Source organism: Apodemus sylvaticus, chromosome 19 (assembly GCF_947179515.1).
Source record: "Apodemus sylvaticus chromosome 19, mApoSyl1.1, whole genome shotgun sequence".
Taxonomy (NCBI): domain Eukaryota; kingdom Metazoa; phylum Chordata; class Mammalia; order Rodentia; family Muridae; genus Apodemus; species Apodemus sylvaticus.
In genome coordinates, this window is record NC_067490.1 from 35,588,631 (window position 1) to 35,605,453 (window position 16,823).

A 16,823-nucleotide genomic window follows, 5' to 3' on the forward strand; every position below is an offset into this window, starting at 1 on the left:
CACTGTAATCTGCCAATGAAGTTTTTTGTCTTACTTCCTCTAATTCCATTAATAGGCATTTAATTTATTCTTCATTATATAAATGTTTAATATATATCTTCTCCAGGTAGCTAATGGGTTTAGATGCACACAGAGAAAAAAGTGTTAGGCTCTGGCTTCAAGACAGAGTTCAGGCTGACCAGCTACACAAGGATTACAGGGCAATGTAAGAAGCATCTCAGAGTCCCTGAGAAACAGGCATACACCTTTGCGTCCATGGGGTATCAGGCAGGGCATCCCGGAAGAGTTTATTATTTCCTAAAAGTAGCAAACATCTACTCAATTGTCTCAGTTCTTTGTTTCTTTTACTCAGATAATTTAGAATAATTTCTTTAACTGAAAGACTAGATATCACCATTCCTTTCCTCTCAGTTTGTGCAAAAGAACAAATTATGAGTATGCATGAATAATATATTACCCAAATTTGCATGATGCTATTAACAATGTCCGAATTTAAAGTCATGTTATTTGTCCAGTCTCTAAATTATTTGACATGGTGTGCTTTCAGCGCAGGTTCCTTTGCTCTCAATGACAATGTCTCTGGGTAGCCCAGGTCATTCTCTGGGTCTCCCCCCATTTTATGCTTATTTTTCTCTCAAGTCTCTATCTCCTTCTAAGCCCACTCTAATGTATTGTCCTGTGTCCTACTATTTTCCCAGGCTTCTGATAACCTTAGTATTCTATTTCTGAATCTCCCTTTACCTCTTAAATGGGCCCAAGTCCATTATTTATACACAGCAATTTCCATTTTGACATTTCACTACCATTTGTGATTAGCTTTTCTGAAATAAGTGCAGCCTGAGTTCCATGAAATATGTATAACTTTCTAAAAGATGAACATTCCTCAGCTGAGTTCAGGAACCTGTCCAGCACAGAATAAACTGGGTGGTGGTGTGTGTGGCTGGGTCCTTCCTTGTCTAGAAGATAGAGAGGGCAGGTAACACATAGGATAGGATTGTGTAGATTGCTTTTTTTTTCCCAAAATGTATTTCTGGAAGTAGTGAGGATAATCTTTAGGTATCAATTCGTCAATAGAGACAATAATGGAAAGGGACTCAGGTGGCTTTGGGGTTCCAAGAAGAAGGCGGATGTGTATCTGTAGAAACAAGAATACTTTCTTTCTATCTATCTATCTATCTATCTATCTATCTATCTATCTATCTTTCTTTCTTTCTTTCTTTCTTTCAATTTTTTTGGAGGCAGGGACATAAAAATTCTTAGATCTTTTCTAGAAAAGACTTCAGGCTGACAAAAGGAAATTAAAGTTTTTTTTATTTATTATAGACGAATCAATTTCTTAGGGAGGAGTGATCTATTTCATAGAGATCATGGCAAATTCACAGCTTGCTCCATAATGAGAAAACTAAAATTTGAGGTTTCAGAGGGGATTTTAAGGTACAGTTAGGCAGCACAAGAATAATATTCATGGTAAAGAAAGATACACGGTATTGTACAGTGTTGCTCCAGAGAGAATGCAAAGAGATAACCATCATAACTATGTCCCCAACCATATATCCTGAACAATGGAGAACAACTGAAATAAATGCTAATGCTCCTTGAGCCAGAGGTTCCTAAAACAATGGAGGAATGGCTAGATGAAAGATTAATAGCATTGAAGAACCTCTGTAAGATTTTATAAAGAATCTTAGAAAAATCTGAATAAACAAGGAGCCTCCTTCACTCAGCATCAGACAACAGATTGTCCAGGGATGGGAAGAGGACTCTAAAGGACATCTTCCTCAAAGAATAAGTTCAGTATTGTGTCCAAATAACAGTTTGTCATATTTGCAAATTTTGATGGAACGTGTCCACTGTTTAAAAATCATGTCATTTTTGTTTTCTTCTTTTGCATTGTAGAACAAAGGATATCTCTTATGTCTAAATACTAATTAATTCTAGAGACCATGTAAAAGGACAGATATAAATAGAGTTTAACTACATTTCTACTGTGTGACAATCACCTGAGTACCCTGACAGAGATTAGATGTGTCCTATGCAATTTCTTTTCAGATTTTTCAGGACCAGAAAGCAGGGTCATGGGGGCTGCAAGCCTGGAACTAGAAACTACTCTAAGCAGTGAACATCAACCATTAAAGGACATTTGAAGGACAATCGATTATATTCTAAAGAAAATTAAACGTAAAGTTATTTTGATGCCTTAAAACTTCCATTGTGTTGCAACAAACAAAATCAAATTCAGAGCTAGCCTCATAAAGATGCATCTTAAGAACAATGCATAACCAATATCTAATGAAACAGGACCTAGCTTCTTGATTGTCAATTCAGAATTTTTATTATGAGAAAGGTTATGAGCAGTTTATACTGGGGAAGTTGTTTCTCGATAGAGACTAGTTATAAAGAGAAAGATAAGCAAGTGTCTCATAATAACAGAAAGCCTTAGACCAATTGTAGTCACTTTGATAGCAAGCACCTGTATCTCTTGGGAAGGTGTATGAAATGGAAATTCTTTGATTTCTTCCAACTATGTTGACTTAAGATTACGTGTGTGTGTGTGTTCATGTTTATTTGTGTCTGGTGTATACACAGGATGCAGCAATCTCTTTGTGAAGAATTTACATTAAGTACTGGGTTTCCATTATCCCCCTCACCCCTTTCAATTCCTTCCATGTCCCTCCTACTCTTTCTGAAATTCTTGGACTTGCTCTCTGTGTAGTCATCATACTTGCTAAATTTTACAAACCTCTGTCTCATAGTCAGTCTAAATATTCAAAGTCACAGGAACTTTATAAAGTTTATATTTAGGGGGCAGAGTTGGTGCTCCAGACCAACATCCCATATCCAGAGATAGCTTGACTCCCAGGAGGTCCGTCACAACCAGGCTCACAGGTGAGACACCTCCACCCCTATACCCAGCCTAACTTGGACTCCTACAAGACCCAGAGGACACCTGACCTATCCACACTTTGAGAGACATATCATCCTTCTGGTCCACAACTGCCCTGGGAGCAGATCAGGGATCAGGTCCTCCAGTGGCCCCCATGCTCACACTCAGAGACAGCTCGATTCCCAGAAGGTCTGTCATAACCACGTTTGTAGAGACAGACTGACTCAAGGAGGTCCATCATTGTCAGGCGCACAGGAGAGACAGGATCCTGTCAGAGACAGCAAGAGCAGTTAATACCTAAGATAATGAGATTGTGAGAGGCAAGTTCAAGAACATAAGCAACAGAAACCAATGCCACTTGGCACCATCAGAACCCAGTTTTCCCACCACAGCAAGCCCTGGATACCCTAACACAGCTGAAAAGCAAGATTCTGACCTAAAATCTCATCTCATGAAGATGAAGAGGACCTTAAGGAAGTCATAAATAACTCCCTTAAAGAAATACAGGAGAACACAGGTCAACAGGTAGAAGCCTTTAAAAACACACAAATTCCTTTTAAAAAATACAGGTAAACACAATCAAACAGGTGAAGGAATTAACAAAATCATTCAGGATCTAAAAATTGAGATAGAAATAATAAAGAAATCACAAATGGAGGCAACTTTGGAGATGGAAAACCTAGGAAAGGGGCCAGGAGTTGCAAATTGCAAGAATCACCAACAGAATGCAAGAGATAGAAGAGAGAATCTCAGGTCTAGAAGATACCATAGAAGATATTGACACAACAACAGCAGCAACAACAACCAAAGTGAGAAAAGCTCTTAACCCAAAAACATCCAAGAAATTCAGGTCACAATGAAAAAACCAAATATAAGAATAAGAGGAATAGAAGAGAGAGAAGATTCCCAATGAAAAGGGCCAGGAAATATCATCAACAAAACCATAGAAGGAAACCTCCTTAACCTAAAGAAAGAAATACTCATAAACGTACAAGAAGCCTACAGAACACCAAATAAATTAGACCAGAAAACAAATTCCTCTCATCAAAAATCAAAGTACTAAATACATAGAACAAAGAAAGAATATTAAAAGTGGTAAGAGAAAAAGATCAAGTAACATAAAAGGCAGAACTATCAGAATTACACCAGACTTCTTAACAGAGACTCTTCAACCCGGAAGATCCTAGGCAGATGTCAAGCAGACCCTAAGAGAACACAAATGTCAGCCAGGCTACTATACCGAACAAAACTCTCAATCATCAAAGATTGAGAAAGCAAGATATTCCACCACTAAACCAAATTTAAACAATAATTTTCCACTAACCCAGCCCGACAGAAGGTAATAGAAGGGAAACTCCAAAAAAAGGAGGGAGACTACACCCAAGAAAATCATGAAATTAATCACCTTACAACAAACCCAAAAGATGTCTCAGTCAGGGTTTCTATTCCTGCATGGAACATCATGACCAAGAAGCAAGTTGGGGAGGTTTATTCAGCTTACACTTCCAAATTGCCGTTCATCATCAAAGGAGGTCAGGACTGGAACTCAAGCAGGTCAGGATACAAGAGCTGCTGCAGAGGCCATGGAGGAATGTTTTTTTTTTTTTTTTTTTTTTTACTGGCTTGCTTTCCCTGACTTGCTCAACTTGCTTTCTTATAGAACCCAAGCCTATCAGCCCAGGGATGGTACTATACTCCCCTCTTGATCACTAATTGTAAAAATGCCTTACAGCTGGATCTTATGGAGGCATCTTCTCAACTGAAGCTCCTTTCCCTGAGATAATTCCACCTTGTATCAAGTTGACACAAAACCAGCCAGTACAGAAGAGAACTACACAAACATAACAACACTGCTAACAACAAAAGTAGCAGGAACAAACAATCACTGGTCTTTAATATCTCTTAACACCAGTGGACTCAATTCCCCAATAAACAGACACAGACTAACAGACTGGCTAAGTAAATAGGACCCAGCATTTATTTGCATACAGGAAACACATCAGTGACAAAGACAGACACTACCTCAGACTTAAAGGCTGGAAAAAATTTTTCTAAGCAAATGGTCCCAAGAAATAAGGTGGAGTAGCCATTGTAATATCCAATAAAACAGACTTTCAAACAAAAGTTATCAGAAGAGATGGTAACAGACACTTCATATGCCTCTAAGGGAAAATCCACTAGGATGAACTCTCAATTTTGAACATCTGTGTCCCAAATGTCGGGGCACTTACATTTGTAAAAGAACCATTACTAAAGCTCAAAACACACATTAATCCTCACACAGTAATAGTGGGAGACTTCAGCACCCCAATCTTGCCAATGGACAGATTGTGGAAACAGAAACTAAACATAGATGCAGTGAAACTAACAGAAGTTATGAACCAAATGTATTTAACAGATATCTATAGAACATTTCAACCTAAAACAGAAGAATACACTTTCTTCTCAGCCCCTCATGGTACATTGTGCAAAATTGTCCATATAATTGGTCACAAAACAGGCTTCCACAGATACAAAAAGATTGAAGTAATTCCATATATTCAATCAGAATGCCACAGACTAAGGCTGGTGTTCAATTACAACAAAAACAACAGAAAGCCCACATACTCATGGAAACTGAATAACTCTACTCAATAATAACTTGGCCAGTGAAGAAATATAGTAAGAAATTAAAGACTTTCTGGAATTTAACAAAAAATGAAGGCACAGCATACCCAAACCATGGGATACAATGAAAACAGTGCTAAGAGGAAAATTCATAGTACTGCGGTCCTTCATAAAGAAATTTGGAGATTCTACATTAGCAACTTAACAGTACATCTGAAAGCTCTACAACAAAGAGAAGCTAATAGCCCCAAGAGGAGTAGATGGCTGGAAGTAAACTCAGAGCTGCCATCAACCCATTAGAAACAAAGAGAATTATACAAAAAAATCAACAAAACTAAGAGCTTGTTCTTTGAGAAAATTAACAAGATAGATAACCCCTTAGACAAACTGACTAAAGGACATAGAGACAGTATGCACATTAACAAAATCAGAAATGAGAAGGGAGACATAACAACAGAAACTGAAGAAATTTAAAAAAAAATCAGATCTTACTACAAAAGCCTATGTTCAACATAACTGGAATGGATTCAATCTAAATGAAATGGATTATTTTCTAGATAATAGAAACCAAAGTGAAATCAGGACCAGCTAAACTATCTGAACAGTCCTATTACCTATAAGGAATAGAAGCAGTCCTTAAAAGTCTCCTGACCAAAAAAAGCTCAGGGCCAGATGGTTTTCTATCAGAACTTTAAAGAAGATGTAATGCCAATATTTCTCAAGCTATTCAACAAAATAGAAACTGAAGGATTACTACCTAATTCATTTTACAAAGCCATAGTTATGCTGATATCTAAACCACACAAAGACCCAACAAAGAAATAAAACTTTAGACCAGTTTTGCTTATGAACATTGATGCAAAAATACTCAGTACAATTCCCAAGTCCTGAGACTATTAGGCTATGGAGTGCTTACAAAAAGGGACCAAGCGTGACCACACTACAAAAGACCCAACAAGCAGCTGAAAGAGTCAAATGCAGATATTTGCACCCAACCAATGGACAAAAGCAGCTGACTCCTGTTCTTAGATTAGAGAAAGCTGAAAGAAGGTGAAGAGAAGGGCAATCCTGTAGGAGGACCAGCAGTCTCATTTAGTCTGGACCCCCAAGATCTCTCAAACACTGGACCACCAAACAGGCAGCCAACACACATACAATAGAGAACTGCCGGGTCTGTGTTTATTTAGAGATGATGCACATAACCCTCAAGAGACTGGAGGCCCCAGGGAGTTTAGAGGTCGGGGAAGGGGTGAGGGGTGGAGACATCCATGTGGAGACATGGCGTGGGGAGGAGGTACGGGATGTGGAACTGTCAGAGGGTAGACGGGAGGGTGTAAAAAAAAATCAATCAATTAATTAATTAATAATAAAAAAGAAAAGCTGAAGAAAAAATTCTCACAAACTGAATCCAAGAACACGTCAAAATGATCATTCATCATGATCAAGTACGCTTCATCCCAGGGATGCCGGGATGGTTCAATATAAGGAAATATATCAACCTAATCTACTATACAAATGAACTCAGAGAAAAAAAATCACATGATCATTTCATTAGATGTTGAAAAAGTCTTTGACAAAGTGCAATATCCCTTCATGTCAAAAGCCTTGGAAAGATCAGGAATTCAAGGCTCATACCTAAACGTAATAAAAAATATACCGCAAACCAATAGTCAACATCAAACTAAGTGGAAAGAAACTTGAAGCAATTCCAGTAAGAACAGGGACAAGACAAGACTGTCCATTCTCTAGCTGTTTATTCAATATGGTACTTGAAGTTCCAGCTAAAGCAATCAAACAACAAACATTTATAATAAATAGTGTTGTTCTAATTGGCATTCTGCATGGAGAAGAATGCAAATTCATCCATTTTTATCTCCTTGTATAAAGCTCAAGTCCATGTGGATCAAGGATCTCCACATAAAACAGATGCACTGAATCTAATAGAAGAGAAAGTGGGAAAGAGCCTGAAACACATTGACACAGGGAAAATTTAGGGAAATACAAATCAAAACAACCTTGAGATTTCACCTTATAACAGTCAGATTGGCTAAGATAAAAAACTCAGGCAACAGCAGATGCTGGCGAGAATGTGGAGAAAGAGGAACACCCACCCATCTCAGAATTTTTAACCTAGAATTGTTCCCGTCTAAAGAAAATGCAGGAAAATAAATGGAGCAGAGGCTGAAGGAAAAGCCATCCATAGAGACTACCTCCAGTAGATAGACATGGTCCCTGAGTGGATGGTGAAAAAAGAGATACTTCTCATTAGAAATAGCATTTCCTTTTTTAAAAATGCAGAATACACTATTTTTGTTAAGATGCATAAAATGAATAGAAGCTCCCAGATAAATGGTATTTCAGCTAATGAAAAAGATGTTGCATCTTTGCATCTCTCTCACTTTAAGTAAAAGTGCACAGGAGAGAGGCAAAGACTTTCTTGGAGGAACACCTGCTTCCTGTCCACTCTCCCTCAGCTATTTCCCATCTGTCAGTCAAAAAGCCACTTTCCCTGGGGTGCCACAAGTGGGGAATTCCAGTTAACATACTGCATAATATTCAGAACTTAAGAATCCCTTCTCACTGTTTTCCTCCTTGACCCTTGAGTTGCCAAAGGGGGGAAATTTATATGCTCTAATTTCATGGAAACAATGCTAGAATGGAACCAAGCGTCTGATATTTGACTCATCATAATCAATTTATATGACAGATGCAAGATTTAGTAGCTCACGTTGCCCGAAGATCAGATTATCTAAGAGTTTCACTTAAACTAGGACATTTCAGCTCTTTTAGAATTTAGACATGAACAATAACAAACACAATAAACTCCTGACCCCTCAGATTTGTTCCAGTTCCGAATGCTTGGTAATTCTATTAGTCTATTGTTTCATGGGCCAGAAACTGGCACAGGTTTAATGTGCTTTGTAGAACAGAATAAATATGTCCTATAGGAATATGTAATAATCCAAAAGTGAGGTCATATTTTTCCCTACTGTGGGAGCAAAGCTATACTGACCTGTAATATGTCTACATAGATACTTGAGATAGCCATGGAAAAAGATTTAAACATTTTTTTAAAAAAAATAAACTCAAATAGATTAAAAGCTCTCTTAAAAAAAAACATTTGAACTAATTAATGTTCTGAGTTTGGAGGGTGCCATATTTCTTTTACTCTAGCAGTTTTGAGGTAAATGTCCTTGGATATTCTTAAGAGCATCCACTGGAGTGGATTTAAATCAACACTGTATCTGCAGATAGGAAAATTATGCTTTGCTAATATTTAACAGAGACATTGATATGGGTTCCGACACAGCCCATACTGATTGTTTAAGGTACGAAGGCGGTCATGGAAAGCAGCTGAGGCTTGACACTGTGAGAGGCCAGGAGAGGCCATCCCTGAAGGCCCCAGTGACAATCAAAGGCTTGGGACTGAAGGAGTCATTGTAAAGATGATGCCAGGAACATAGTCTGTAAGAGCCTGTAGATAAAAGTGCATCCCGGTCACAGCAGAAGACCCCAGCAGTTGTGGAGATGCCAGTACCGTGGGATGACCACCAAGAACAGCAGCAGCAGTGAAGAGGCAGCCACCTAGCTACCTAGAAGATAAGCGCTCTCTCTCTCTCTCTCTCTCTCTCTCTCTCTCTCTCTCTCTCTCTCTCTCTGTGTGTGTGTGTGTGTGTGTGTGTGTGTGTGTGTGTGTTCTGGTGGGCAGAGCTAGAGAAGTAACCCAAGCCCTCTGGAGGAACCCAGAAGAACGTGTGTGGATCCAAGACACTAGACATTTGAGTTATTTATACCGTTGGAGTTTAGTTTTGCTTGGTTCATATTGTGGCTGTGTCCTGGTTCTTCCCTCCTGAAGAAGATATTTAATTTAATTTTGATTTTTACAGTTCACAACTGAAAAAACCATGAGTTTTAAAAAGAGAGTTTGGATTTTTAGAGAAATTGCATATCTTAAAGAGACTGATGTTTTTGTTTTACATTTTCTTTTATTTTACTTAGTCACTTTAATCTGTCCACTGGCTCCCTGCTGGTCACCCCTTCCCACAATCCTTCCCCCATCCTCCTCTCCTCCTCTGAGCAGGTAAGGGATCCCCTGGGTCCCCAACACCCTGGCACATCCTCTGCCACTGAGGCCAGGCGAGGCAGCTCAGCTAGAAGAACTTATTCAATGTACAGGTTTTGGGATAGCACCCCAACCCCTGCTCCAGTTGTTCAGGACCCACATGAAGATCAAACTACATGTCTTCAAGAGACTGAAACTTTAATGTGTTTTAGTTTGTAAAGACTGTGGGACTTTTAAAATTATTGGTGTTTAATGTGAGATCTTGGAACTGTATAAGAAAGGAAGGGTTGGGCTTAATAGTGATATGTTTGTGTGTCAAGTTGGCAAGGCAAGGGGTCAGGTTAGGTGTGCTGGCTGGTTTCCTGTGACCACTTGACACAAGTTAAAGTCACCAGAGAGGGAGGAGAGGAGACAAAAGGGGGAGTCAAAGAAGAGGAAGAGGATGAGAGTGAGCAGGATGCAGGAGCAGCAGCTGAGAGCAGAAACCCTACTGAGTCCACAGGAAGCTATTGGTTCAGTTCTCAGCACACACACACACACACACACACACACACACACACACACACACACACACACACGCACACATACACACACACACATGTACACACACACATACACACACACACATGCAGCTCCCCACCCCATGCACCGATGTACACACACACACTCACGCAGTTTCCCACCCCCATGCACACACACACACACACACACACACACACACACAGCTCCCTCCATACACCCATGCACACACACATGTGTACACACATATAGCTCCCCCATGTACCCATGCACACACACATACACTCACGCAGTTCCCCACCCCCATGCACCCATGCACACACACACACACACACACACACTCACGCAGTTTCCCATCCCCATGCACCCATGCACACACACACACACACACACACAGCTCCCCCATGCACCCATGCACACACACACATACACTCATGCAGTTCCCCACCCCCATGCACCCATGCATACACACAAAGCAAGTGACAGTTGAACGTAACAGAGATGACAACCTTTCAGTTGTTAATCACAAGTTGACAATCACTAGTATCCAGAACACTGACATGGAGCGGTGAAGACAGTGTTTTAGCTCCGTCAGGCGTTCTTACAGCTCTGAGCAACTGCTCACTTCCAGTAAGCGTTTAATTACATATAAACCCATGGCATAGCCTGCCTGGTAGCTTTATAGTACTGTCACTTCAAGAACATTGTGTAAATGGCATTAGATGATATCAGGAGTTGTTCCCTTTAACCATTCCATATAATTCTCTGGAGATTTATCCATTCTGCCCGGTGTCTTGGTACATTATGCCTTTCTATTGTATTCCAGGGTATAGGTTCACAGACGTTTGCTTACCCACCAAAGGACAGCAGGGTACTTCCATTATTTGAGCTAGAATAAAGACATATGCTAAAACATTTTTGCACAGCCTTTCCTGTGGCCACAGGGTGGCACTTACCTGGGATAAATGTTTGAGAAAATGAGTCGGATTGTGCAGCGGTTGTAGATGGACTCTTCAAAAACAGTCCAACTGATTTTGTGCACAACTGTACCACTCTCCTGTTTCTCACATTGATGTGGTTGTTTCCCACACCCTCAATAATACTTGCACTGTTTTAAACTTCTAAGCACACTAAAAGACGCACAGTGATATCTTATTTTGGCTTTAGTTTTGCATTTCAATTTAATAATTAATGTGATTCTTTGGTGTCTGTGTGTTCTCTTTCTTGAAATGCCTCTGCGTATCTTTGTCTGCTTTTAATTAGAGTGCATAAGTCATTATATTTTAGGCACTTTTCAAATATGCTTTATAGAGAGTGAATCCTTGTTAGGTGAGTGATTTGTAAATATTTTCTCCCACTCTTTGCATGGAAAGTGTTTTCATCCCTTAACAGGGTCTTATGGAACAAATACTTTAATTTTGATGAAGTCCAACTCACCATTTCTTTTTCTCATGCTCTTGTGGTCAACTCTACGAACAAAGGATCCCACACCCAGTCATGAAGACTGTTCCTTATATTTTCTAAAGTTCATAACCTTAGATTTCATATTTTACTCCACAACACATTTAAAAATCACAATGCTTAGAAAATCTGGAACTTGAGTGAAGGTTAATATTTTGCTTTGGCTGACCAAAGCTCTGGTTTTGTTGGAAAAAACCCCAAACAAACAAAGACTCCAAAATGATCTTTCCTCCCCAGAATTGCCTTTGGACTTCTTTTTGTTTTTTGTTTTTTGTTTGTTTGTTTTTCGAGACAGGGTTCCTCTGTGTAGCTCTGACTATCCTTGAACTCACTCTGTAGACCAGGCTGGCCTTGAACTCAGAAATCCACCTGCCTCTGCCTCCCAAGTGGTGGGACTAAAGGCATGCACCACCACTGCCCAGCTAGGACTTTGTTAACAGAGCTTTCTGTTGAATTTCTCTACTCTGACCCTACCCTGTGACACATGGATTATCTCCCTGTAGCGATGAATTCAGACTAGCTAGTGATCTGAACTCTTTACCCTTTTCTTTCAAAAATCACTTTGGCTATTAGTTTCTTTGCTTTTCCATATTAACTTTCAAGCAACTTGTCTGTAGCCACAAGAAATCGTATTGGATTTTTTGTTAGGATTGCACTGAATTTGTGTATTGATTTGGGGAAAATTGACAGCTTTACTTTGTGGGGTCTTATGATCCATGAACAACATGGTAACTGTCTCTCTTTCAGCGAGACACATTCTCATACGTTTTATTAGAATTATTCCTAAACACATCATGTTTTGAGTGGCATTATATTTTTATTTTGGTAATTACATGTTCATTACCAATGTCTAGGAAAAATAACTGGTCTTTGCATGGTTGTGTTGTGAACCTCTTGACCTCATTTATTAGTTTAAGGAGGGTTTGGAGCCCCCTGAGACAAATAGGTATCGTTTTATTTCTAACATTTTAATAAACATATACCTTTTGTGTTACAAAAACTGACTAGAGCCTTTAGAGCTCTGCCTCACTGTATGATCGGCATGTGCCTAATATTTTCAACACCTACCAAACTGCCTTATAAGGTCATAAATGCCCATCCTCGTTTTACACGGGGTCTGGTTGTCCCCTGGAAGCCTGCTGCCATTACTTAATGAACCTCTACCAATATCATTTCAGCCATTTTCTCCAGACTTACTGATACCAAATGGTGTTTTAAGGGTTTTATCTAGTGATGGAAACTTAAAATGTACACTTGCCAGGTGTCTTCCTCAATCTCAGCACTTGGGAGGCAGAGGCAGGAAGACTTCTGTGAGTTAGTTCAAGGCTAGCCTGCTCTACATGGTGCATTGCAGGACAGCCAGGACTGCATATTCTGTCTTAAACAAAACAAGACAAAGCAAAGCAAAATGAAACCAAACCGAGAACCTCAAAAATATAAAAACTACTGTTATATGATGTATTCCTTGATGTTTTTTTTATTATCCATATGGATTATTATGATGGTTTTTGTTTCTTTTATGTTTTTCTCATGGCACTGTGTGAATTGGTTTACTTATCTTATTTTGTTGTGAAAGTTATTATAAAGGTCAATGTAAAGGAAGCGCTACCTGATATATATTCTGCAAAATATTTTATATTTATTTGTTATATGTTTTTTTTGTACATGGTGTCTTAGTCAGGGCCAAGAAGCAAGTTGGGGAGGAAAGGGTTTATTCATCTTACAGTTCTGCATTGCTGTTCATCACCAAAGGAAGTCAGGACTGGAACTCAAGCAGGTCAGGAAGCAGGAGCTGATGCAGAGGCCATGGAGGGATGTTTCTTACTGGCTTACTTCCCCTGGCTTGCTCAGCCTGCTCTCTTATAGAACCCAAGACTACCAGCCCAGAGATGGTACCACCCACAAGGGGCCCTCCCCACTTGATCACTAATTGAGAAAATGCCCCACAGATCACATGGGGGCACTTCCCCCAACTGAAGCACCTTTCTCTGTGATAACTCCAGCTTGTGTCAAGTTGACACACAAAACCATCCAGTACAACATGGCCATTCTATGAAGTATGTGATACCTATTAATATAATATGAACACTATGTTCTCTTTTCTTTTTCCATAGCTCTGACACCCTGTTCAGTCCAACTAGTCTTTCCAACTACCAAGTTTTCTGGTTCTATTTTTAAACATTTTATTAGTTCTTTGTGAGTTTCACATCATTCATCCTAATCCCAATCATCTCTGCCTCCCCTTATACCTGCCCTCCACCCTTGCTTCCTCCCCCAAGTCCAGCAGAGAAAACCAAATCTCATCGTGGAAGCTGTAGTGTGCCACAGTGCATTGTGCAATATACACTCCTTTGTCCACACTTCTTTGCTTGCAAAAATTCATTGCAATATCTCAATCTGGTACTAGGTCTCTGACTTCCATCAATACTGGAACCTCACTGGGACTCCTCTTATAGAGCCTGTTGTTTCCCTGAGTCATGGAGCTCCTATGCATTGGATCCGTAGGTCGAGCCCCTTCATGCTCTTCAGCTGTTTATTGGTAGGATAGATGTTAAGGTGTGCCAATTGAAAGCCATTGATCTGGGTCCTAGAGGAATCTGAGCTGGCCAACAAGCAGCCTTTCCCAGCTCCTAGGGGCCAGCTCACCAGCAGTCTTCACAACCAGTGCCAACTCTATGCTGCAGCCCAGGTGAGAGACATGACCAGTTTTCCTACTCTCAAGATCCTGGAGCTAGTCCTCCCACATGCCATAGGTGGCCAGGATTGAAGAAAGGGAGGACAGCATCTCTCCCTCCTCCAGACAATGCTACTGCACACCAGACAGGAGGCAGGACTGGATTTCCCATGCTCATGGCCCTGGGGCTGGCTTTTCTATAAGCCCTACATCCAGGGCAAGCTCTACCAGGCTGCCTAGCCAACATGCAGGGCCTGCTGCTTGTTCTCTGACCTGCTGCAGCAGGTGAAGGGCAGGGACAGCTCTCCTGCTCCAGTGACCTCAGGGCTAGCTCTCCTGACTGCTGCAGGTGGTAAAGGTCAAGGGGGGATCTCTCCCTCACCCAAGTCACTACACGGGCAGACAAGTAATGATGGGACATGCTCTCCCATGCTCATGTTCTCAGAGCTGCCTTGTCTGTGCCCTTGCCACCAGGGTCAGCTCTACTGTGCTGCCCAAGTAAAGTGTAGATCCCACTCTCCCAAGTGCTGCAGCAGGTCATGGGTAGGGATGCTTTTCCTGGTCTTATAACCCCAGGGCTAAGTCTTGACCCTGTCTCAAATGATAAGAGTTGAGGGGGGAAGAGGATATCTTTTCCTCATCTATGCCACTGTCTGGGAGATGAGTGGCTGGGCCAGCTTTCCCAGGCTTGTCTCCACAGCCCCTGCTTTGCACAGGCCCTCAGCTCTCCCCTGCTCTCATGCCCCTAGAGACGAGCTATCCCACAATGCCCAGGTGAGAGTAGAGCCCATTCTGCACAGCCTCCAGACACCAGCATGTCCCCAGAGAGCAGCACAGAAATAGGGACATCTGCCTAGCCTTTGGTAGTAACACACCCTTGCTGCTGCAGTGCCACAGACTCAGCCAGATGTAGTTCCCTGGTAGCAATACATTCCAGGACCCTATCATGGCTGCTCTTCACTACCCTGGAGCATCAAGTTCTACCTCTCTTTGTTGGGCCCACATCCTTCTGTTTGTCTTTCTTTTTCATATCTGCACCATTTGCTTGTTCCTCTTAGAGGAGCCCGAGTCCCTGAGTGTCTGAGGTCATCTCAGGAGTGGTCTCTGGAGTGCTATGCCCTGCTCTTGCATTATGTTGCTAGATAGAGGTTATATCAGGAATGGTCTGTCACTCCAGGCCTTCACAGAGCTGGATTGCTGGTTATCTCAGGCTTACTCCGAACCTGGGCCCACCCCAGTGGCCCCATATGAGGGCCAGGAGTCTGTTGTCTGACTTGGACTCACTCCAGCCCAAGGGGCCTGCAGTCTCAGGAGGGTTTTTCTAGTCTCTGACTTGCTATCCATCCTGGGAGCCAGCCCAGGCCTGCCTGGTACCAGACTGGTGGTTATCTCAGGCTTGTTTTTTTTAAGGGAATACTAGGCTACTTATCATTCAGATGTATACAGGTCAGAACACTGAGCACGGAAATATCCTGTCTCCTCCCTGCCATCTACTGATGCACAGGTGACACAGTGGCCACACCTGCAGCACCTGCAGGGTACTCTGGGTATTTTAAAATTCCCTCTGTAGTGGGTAGATTAGGCTATCTGAAAGTAGTAAGTGAAAGGCATAGGTGTACATGGGGAAAATGTATCTCAATTTATCTGATTATTTCAGACACAACATATTATATTCGTTTTTATTGGATATTTTATTTATTTATTGAGGGCCAGGAGTCTGTTGTCTGACTTGGACTCACTCCAGCCCAAGGGGCCTGCAGTCTCAGGAGGGTTTTTCTAGTCTCTGACTTGCTATCCATCCTGGGAGCCAGCCCAGGCCTGCCTGGTACCAGACTGGTGGTTATCTCAGGCTTGTTTTTTTTAAGGGAATACTAGGCCCCATTTTCCCTACAGAAACCCCCAATCCAATCATCTCTCTCCCTATCCCACTTACCTACCTCACCCCCTGGCATTCCAATACACTGGGGAATCAAGCCTTTACAGGACCAAGGGCTTCTCTTCCTTTTGATGTCTGACAAGGCCATCCTCTGTTACATATGTGGGTGGAGCCATAGGTCCCTCTATGTGTACTCTTTGGTTGGTAGTTTAGTTCCTGGGAGCTCTGGGGGTACGGAGTCTGGTTGGCTGATATTGTTGCTCTTCCTATGTGGTAGCAAAGCAACTTCAGCTCCTTCAGTCCTTTTTCTAACTCCTCCATTGGAAACCCCATGCTTAGTTCAATGGTTGGTTGTGAGCAATGGCGCCTGTATGTCAGGCTCTGGCAGAACCTCTCAGGAGACAGCTGTATCAGGTTCCTGTCAGCAAGCACTTCCAGGCATCAGTGATAGTGTCTGGGTTTGGTGTCTGTATATGGGGTAGATCTCAGGCGGGGCAGTCTCTAGATGGCTGTTCCTTCAGTCTCTGCTCCACATTTTGTCTCCATATTTCCTTTCTTGAGTATTTTGTCCCCCCTTCTAAGAAGGACCAAAGCATTGACACTTTGGTCTTCCTTCTTCTTCAGCTTCATGTGGTCTGTAAATTGTATCTTGGGTATTCTAAGCTTTTGGGCTAATATGAACTTATCAGTGAGTGCATACCATGTGTGTTCTTTTGTGATTGGGTTACCTCACTCAGGA

The 16,823-nt window shown here is 41.4% G+C and overlaps 1 non-coding gene across 1 annotated transcript; it reads right to left on the reverse strand.

The window, feature by feature from the left end:
* Nucleotides 1–15,620: 15,620 nt before the first annotated feature.
* Nucleotides 15,621–15,751, reverse strand: LOC127670266 (small nucleolar RNA SNORA17). Its single transcript, XR_007974508.1, has one exon. It is a non-coding gene; the product is annotated as a small nucleolar RNA SNORA17 (small nucleolar RNA).
* Nucleotides 15,752–16,823: the final 1,072 nt, after the last annotated feature.